Below are 7,330 nucleotides of genomic sequence, written 5' to 3'. Positions count from 1 at the left end.
CTTTCCAGATGTCTCCTGTGACCTCAGGCAGGTCATTTGGCTCAGACCCTCGTAGATAATTTCTGTTTTCAAATATGATTTAACATGTAATGGAACCAGTGAAAAATGGAGTCTAAATATCCTTAAACACCTGGCTATAGGTGCTTGTCTGAAAAATCTTGCAGGGTATGCAGATTGTGTGTCAGATGCCTAAAATAGAGCTCTCATCTTCCCAGAGGACGGAAAAAAAATTGATGTCTTTCTGTATCACAGCTGGAAACATCCAGACTGTAAAAGAAACAGTTTGTAAGAGGAGAGACATGAGATAATTATTCTCTGTCAAGCCCCACAGCCACCAGCTGGTTCTGCATATATGTATTTTATATGCAGCACAACTCGGTGTGGACAGACTGTGCTGCGTGCAGCAAGTGACCTTCCAGGTGACACACACATTTGTGCTCAATCAGTGGGGAGGAAAGTCTGTTGCTTCAAGTTTGGGCTGCTGCAGTTTGCTGTGGTGCATGTTGGCATCATGCACCCACACAAGATGGAGTGGAAATGAGTTAAGAGCTCCCAAGATGACAAGTTTGCTCGTGCACCAGTTCTGGAATGTGCAGCTCGTTCTGGGAACGGGGTGTGTAACAGGTTGTGATGTGCTTCAGCAATCCCATGGAGTGATGACATGGGAGATAAGTGGGATGCACTAATGCTGCTTGGATCTGCTCCAGCAAACATGCATTCTCACTTCTGGAGTGCTTTTTTCTTTCATCTCTGCACTTACTTCACTTATCTTAACCATGACTTGCTGCCTTTCAAAGGCAGTACTCTGATATTACTGGTATTTTATTTAGTGTTTGTGCCCACATGCCAGCACTCCACCAGGGAGATCTACTGTAGGGTTTGATTTTCCAAGGGAGGCACAGATGTATTGAGATACTAGAAAAATAGCAGGTTTTCCAAGGGAAAAAATCACCCTCTGAAATTGCTATTTTTTATTCTGGTTCCACTGATGTATCACTTAGTTGTATGACTTCTACAGCAAAGGCTGCTCTTAGTTTGCTTTACCTATGTTGTATTTCTACTTGTGTTGGAAGTTCTGAAGTGTGCATGCCTCAAAACTCGAGAAGTCTGCAACTAAATTTGTTGTTGAGATAACATAAAAATGGGAAAAAACACCAGGAAGCTCAGGAAGGCACATACTGGGGCCTTTCCAGGGAGCTCTTGCCAACCTCCACCTTGACCCTTGAGCACCAGCCCTGCATGTTGGCATGTTCCTTTTCCAGGAGAAGATGCAGAATCCAAATTTAAATACCAAGAGGAATTAATAGTGCTGTGCTTACCTTTGCCTATTTTTAATTAATGCCATTATTTATTCTGGCCCAGGTCCCTGAATCCCAGTGCTGTTGTTTCTCCCCTCTGTCGCCAGGCTTGGTGCTGCAAGGGATGAGCACCAGCCCTGCATGTTGGCATGTTCCTTTTCCAGGAGAAGATGCAGAATCCAAATTTAAATACCAAGAGGAATTAATAGTGCTGTGCTTACCTTTGCCTATTTTTAATTAATGCCATTATTTATTCTGGCCCAGGTCCCTGAATCCCAGTGCTGTTGTTTCTCCCCTCTGTCGCCAGGCTTGGTGCTGCAAGGGATGGCAACAGCAGAGCCAGTGTGGCTTTCTCCTGCTGCCCCAGCCTGGAGTCAGCTTCTCTTCCTGTAGATAGAATCATAGTCATGAAGGTTGGAGAAGACCTCTAAGATCCTCCAGTCCAACCATCAACCCACCACCACCATGTCAAACACACCATGTTCTGAAGTGTCACATCTACATCTTTTTTGAAAGCCTCTAGGGATGGAACCTCCACCACTGCCCTGGCTAGTCTGTTGAATGGTTGCCACTTCAAGATTGGAGAACATCCATTATTCTGCAGTGTCTCAATGCTTGAAAATGTTTTATGGCCAAGCTCAAGTCAGAAAGATGCAAGAAATCTGTGGTTCCTCCCCTAGTTTTTTTCTTACCTCTGTTCCTCGCTCAGTGTCTGGCTGCCTTCAACACTTGGCTGTTGCTCTGAGACTTCCCTGCTTCTCTCTAGGCTTCTGTGCCTGCTATTTCTGCAGTTGTTATGGAACTGAAAATGCTCATCTTAGATCTGACTTTCTGGGGTATGATTGATAGCATGTTAGGTGGGAATGCTTCCCTGAGCAGCTGTGGTCAGACACGGCTTCCTAAAGCTTTGGCTCTAGGGGCTGACACTCTCCAGGTTTTTCCTGGCCTGTCTTTAGTTAATTTGCAGACTTAGTGAGTTTCTGATCTGAAAGTGGTTTAACCAACTTATTTCTATCTCTGCAGCAATAAGACAATGTGCAGAAATGAGTAGAACAATGTCACTGATTACTTGTCTTTAACCTGGTTGTCGGTGCAGGAGGGGATTTTTGCTCTACCATTAACTCAAAACAGGTTTAAAAATAGACTCAACCCACTATGGTGCTTCTGAGGAAGCTCCAGCACTTTGGGAGGTTAAATGCACCCTAAGGATCCTGTGTGTTTGGGTGGGATCAAGGAGAGAGGGGTGTGGTGGGCTCTGCACAGCCCTGAAGGGAAGGAAGGGTGGTGGGAGCATCTTCCCTGCAGGCAGCTCTAACGTGTGAGGTCACACTGCAGCTCCAGAGCTGCATGATAATACAAACTCATCTGTCTTCATTTACTGTCCTGCTGCTGTTCTTGCCATTTCTTTTCTTATTATATTGGTGTTTTGGTTAGTTGACATGACCAGTTGATCAGCTCAGTAGGACTCAGCTGTGGCATGGCCTGGTCAGGAGATGTGGAACTGGTGCTGTGGGGAAGCCCCTGGTGCCACAGAGCCCCTGGGTTGGCAGCACAACCCTGGCTTTGGGAGGGTTTTAATCTGTGGTTCTGATCCTCTGCGTATGCTAAGGAGCTTTTGGGCTCTTCCAGGAACCTGTTATCAGCTCATCTGGCTTCACTTAAATAACAGATTTTCTCCCTCACCCTGGGGGCAGTGCCAATAGGGATTTATTTCCCTTCCTCTGCTGATAGAGCATTGCAACTGTGAGTTGCTGCTTCAGTGGGGCTTTAGGAAGCAGATTGCTCGACAGAATGATGTGCTGGAAGGGTAAAATGAGTTTTATGGAACTATGGGTGGTCGTTTGGGCCATGAGGTATTTTGATAGCTGGGGCCAACCTTTGGATTTTGTTTAAATGAAATATAATACATATAAAAACATGATGTGCTTATTTTAGACAGGGGAACAGTGACTACTTTAGCCTACATGTGGGGTGAAGTCTGAGAAGAAAAGCTATTGAACTTTTTCCTGACAATTAATTGGTCGTATTTGAAAATTTTTACCAGAATCTCAGAATTTCTTCTGTTACAAATAGTAGGAAATAGGACTTAGAGCTTGATTGCCAAATCTAGGGTGTCATAGGATTAGACCTTGTATATGTGTAATGATTTGCAGCTGTTTCTTATTTCATTTGATTAATGCAGAATTCACAAAGGCAGTTTTAATACATGCCAGAAATATGCCTAGCAGGATTTTGGGTTTTGGGTTGTTTTTTTTTAGCACAAAAAGCAAGTTACTTTCTCCAGACAATTACAGGCGTGTAACATATGGGGAATTATGGGATGAGGTCTGCAACTGCCTGTATTTGTTTCCAAGTTCATAGGGCAGCATTTATGCTGCTGCTTTGTGGTTGGACATTCCTGTGCAATCTGCCCTTTGGCACAGACACCAAGGGTCCTGTGGGGCCACCATTTCCCCCCCTACCAACATAGCCCTGTGTCTGAAAAGCATTTCTCTGAGGGCTTTCAGAGTTTCACTGCCTCCTGAGCTCCCTGGGAGGTGAGAATGGTGCTTGAAATGTTGGCTTTGTGGGTGTTAAGGTTGAAGAATAAGAGAGAATTGTAATTACAAACACAAAGTCTGATCAGCTTACCCCAGACACTTGGGTGAGCTTCTCTGAGGTGATGCAACTGCCTGAGAGGAGGCTGTAGTGAGGGGGGTCGGTCTCTTCTCCCAAGGAACAAGTGAGAGAACAAGATGAAATGGCCTCAAGTTGTGCCAGGGGTGGGATATTGGGAACAATTTCTTCATGGAAAGGGTTGTCAGGCCCTGGCACAGGCTGCCCAGGCAAGTGGTGATGTCCCCATCCCTGGAGGGATTTCAAAGCTGTGCAGATGGTGCTGGGGGATGTGGGTGGTGCTGGGTTAATGGTTGGGCTTGCTGTTCTTAAAGGTCTGCTCCAACCAAACCAATTCTGTGATAGCAAGAGGTAGGTATGAGTTGCTCCAGAGAAGCTGATTACAGTTTCCTGCTGGTAAATAGTGATGCACTTGCCTTTCCTTCCACTCTGTGCTGTGCAGCCCAGCAGCAGCCAGGAGATGGGATTTGCTCTCCTGGACAAGACACAGCTCTTCTCCCCAGCCCTGGGAGGGGAGGGATGCTCATTTTACAACACACAGGCAAGTGTTTAAAAATAATTCTGTGGAGTGGCAGCCAGTGTTGGCTGGAGATGTGAGTTTTCATATTGAGAAAGATAAAAGCAGATTTGGTGAAGTTCTGATTAGTCCCTCAAGTCTAACCAGCACAATCATCAAATCCCTTAGAGTTTACCAGCCTTGAACACAGCGGAGTTTCTAGTTACCATCTTTTATGTGTTTGCCACCAGCACAAAAGTCCCCTTGGATCAGGGTCAGGTCCCTGTTGAGGCACGTACTGAGGGTGATAAATTTGTGCTGATTAACATCTTTTTCCTGGAGTCCAGCAGTCACCTGAAATATATGGCATTTATTGTGGTTGTCATTAGTTATCTGTACCCAGGTAGCGTTTAGGAAACCCAGTCATGTATCAAGATCTCTTTGAGGTAAGCTAGGTACAACTAAACAATAAAATGACACACTACTTCTCAGACCTTACAGTTAATGACTTAACTAATTACTGCAATTAATCTTGCAAAAATTAGAGAATTTGCCCTGAGACCTTTTGAAAACTTAATAAACATAGATTGTCCTTTTTTTTCTGTCAGATCTTCTCATCCTTAGATGTTTCTCTCTGCTCTCTGTTATCTAAGAGCAGAAGAAAAGCTGTGCTGGGGCATCAAAGTGTAGCCAAAAATGTCCATTTAACCCTTATTTACTCAAATTACTCAATTTACTTACCATCTAGATTCCACTTACTGGTATTGAGCAGAGTGCAGTGGTTTCCCTGTGGGTTTGCAGGGAACCTGCACATGTTGGCAGGTAGGTGGGTGAGGGTTTAGCTTTTTTTGTGGGATGGTGTTGGGGGGTGGGTTGTTTCTGTCTTTCAAAAACTTTCTTCCAGGAATGATTGATTTTTGAGGCTGGTCTAGTTGAAATAAACCCATTTCTTATAAGAGCATAACAAAGTATGACAAACTTTGGCCTAGAGGATGTGATACTCTCTAAATGTGTCCTCTCAGGAATCTGACCTTTTTGAAAAGGATTTTTGGTTGTTTTTAGCAAGGTATTTTCCAGTACCTCAAGCTACCTTTCTTGCTCCATAACCCAGTTTGGAACTGAACCCTTAAACAGCACAATTATAGTTATTATTGTTGTCCTGTATTTTTGTGTCTTATTCCCCCATCTCCTTCCCCCACCCTAAATCACTGAGCATCTGCATGTACATGGGAAAGTCTGGTTCAAACTGCTACTTATCTGCCTGAGACCAGAATTAGGTTTGTACCTTCCAGAAGTGATGACAGGTAGAAGTAGGTAATGGGGGTGATATGTCACAGAGAAAACTTTTCTGGTGTCTGAAATGAGATTCAATGAGTATTCAGGTCCAAATGGTGGTGACCCTCAGCAAATTGCTCAGCTTTAGATGAAAGGGAATGTGTCTTAAGGCTTAAGGGAATCAGGTGCAGGACTCCCATGGAGTCAGACTGCCACAAAGCCATTAGCAGCTGAGGTTCAGTGGTTCAGACACTTGTCTTAGTCTGTAGAGGAAGGTGTGGAGAGTAATGGCCAATCCTGCAGTGCCTCCAGGTGCTGTTCTGCAGGTTGCAAGCCATGTGCCCTTCCAGCCAGGAACTGGGACCTTGGTTTGTGAGGCATATAACTTTTACTCATGCAAATTAATTTAATAACTTGCTTTTAAGTTTATGTGAAGCACAGCAAAGCACCAGCAGTGCTCGGGATCACAGATCCCTTGGTCCTTTCTGTGTTTCCTCCAGGTAAAGCTCTCAGAGTTATTAAGTCAACCCCCCAAATTTCAGATTTATAAGTCCTGCAGTCTTTGCTTCAAGCCCAAGTGCATACCTGTATTGTGGATTGATGCCAAATCAGCACCAGCCTCTGAGAATGTTTAATTTGGTAGTTTGGAGTCTGGATTTTTGTTGGTAAGATGTGTCTATCAATAATTTGAAAACTGAATCAGGTTGTGTCCAGATGAATAAATCCAGAGCAGCCTGATGCTGTGCTTAGCATGGTTATTTGGAAAAAAGGTTTTTAGTACCTAGGGTTATCTGCTGGTAATCTCACATGGCAAATGGAAGTGAGAAGGATCAGTTCTGAGGAAAAGAGGGATGAATGCTATCAGCCATTGGAAGCTTTAATGGCAACCAACATCAATAGTCCCTCCCTGATGGAAAAAAAAATGCTTCGGCATGTTGGTGTCACTGGAGGATGTTTCTGAAGACCTTGAACACGTGTAGAGGTGAGATGCCTGAGATGAGGGGTGGGCTGTGATAAGGGAAGTGTAGGAAAATGGAAAGGAAAGGCTGGATGGCATACAGGTTGGGTTCGGGGATGGGGATCCAGGGCTGGGATCTGGAAAGCCACTTGACTGAGGAGGTGCAAGGAGGATGGTGAGTGCAGGGTTCTTGTAGAAGTGCTGGGTGGTCAAAGTGGAAGCAGAGATGTGAACTTCTGGCCTGATGGAAAACTTGACACTGGAAAAGCAGCACTGAAGAGCAGTGCTTAAAATACTTCAGTCTCCCACATTCCCCTTGGAGAGTATGGGCTGTAAATGAAAACTCTAAGGTCAGAAGATGAATTGGGAGAGCATCTCATTGCTCTCCCTGCCTTTCCTCACTTCCTGCTCAACATTTCTTATTCTCTTTGAATTGTAGATCCAAGTTGCTGTTGGGTGTTGTCAAAAGGTGATATATCCTTAATAAATAAACACGGAGAAATAAATGTAATGCTTTTGTTTTCTCTCTTGACCTGCATCTGAGGCAGGAGCTGTGTTTTACTTTTAAATAAATCATTTCCCCAAGCAGAATGCAATGTCTGCAAACTTGGAGTAGGTGGGAGGCTTTGCTGTAGCAAGTGGGAAGAAAAAAGGCAGCAGATCTTGGAAGGATGGTCTTTGGGAAAG

The sequence above is a fragment of the Chaetura pelagica genome, unplaced genomic scaffold (genome assembly GCF_000747805.2).
Source record: "Chaetura pelagica isolate M959 unplaced genomic scaffold, ChaPel_1.0 scaffold230, whole genome shotgun sequence".
In the NCBI taxonomy this organism is placed as follows: Eukaryota; Metazoa; Chordata; class Aves; order Apodiformes; family Apodidae; genus Chaetura; species Chaetura pelagica.
The sequence above is the reverse complement of the archived record's forward strand: the minus strand, read 5'-3'. Positions refer to the sequence as shown.